The sequence below is a fragment of the Elephantulus edwardii genome, unplaced genomic scaffold, assembly GCF_000299155.1.
Source record: "Elephantulus edwardii isolate Elephantulus edwardi_28Jun2011 unplaced genomic scaffold, EleEdw1.0 scaffold00034, whole genome shotgun sequence".
Classification (NCBI taxonomy): Eukaryota; Metazoa; Chordata; class Mammalia; order Macroscelidea; family Macroscelididae; genus Elephantulus; species Elephantulus edwardii.
Genome location: NW_006399784.1, coordinates 3,500,916 through 3,501,487, shown reverse-complemented (window position 1 = coordinate 3,501,487; position 572 = coordinate 3,500,916). Strand labels below are relative to the sequence as shown.

General features: G+C 66.4%; 1 pseudogene; it reads right to left on the bottom strand.

The window, feature by feature from the left end:
• LOC102850955 overlaps window positions 1–572 on the bottom strand; it is a 23,148-nt pseudogene that overhangs the window by 2,203 nt on the left and 20,373 nt on the right.

Here is a 572-nt window from a genome sequence, read left to right as displayed (position 1 = left end):
TCGGTTAGCTTCTCCTGGGCCTCGCTGACGGCCTTGCGGTCTGGGGCCTTGGCAGCGCTGAGGAGGCGCAGGACATTCTTGGCGCCCTCTGCCACCGCGTGCTCCACGCGGAAGTGGTGCCTCAGCTCCTCGATGCGCAGCTTCACGGCCCCCAGGTCCGGATCCCCTTGGGCCTCGTCCGGGGCGGCCTGGCTCTCCAGCTGGCCGGCCTGCAGCACCTGGCGGAGCTGCATCCAGATGATGTCGATCTTGGTCTTACTGTCCTGCTGCATCTGCTGGGCTGTCAGCAGCAGCTTCCGGTCCTTGGTGCTGCTGTGACTGTATGTCTGGATCATGTTCTCTGCCCCCTGCTTCACCTTCAGCTCGATGGCCAGCTTCTTCTCCAGGCCAGCCACACAGCTCAGGTTGGTGGCTAGGCAGGCTAGGCAGGCTGTGCTGCCCGCACCCGGAGACTGGGGGTCATCGTGGGCAGCGGCAGCGGGGTCGGGCAGCACCACGTGGGCATGCAGCTCCTGCAGCTGCTGGTGCAGCAGGTCCAGGCGGCGCGAGGAGCCTCGCAGCAGCAGCTCCAA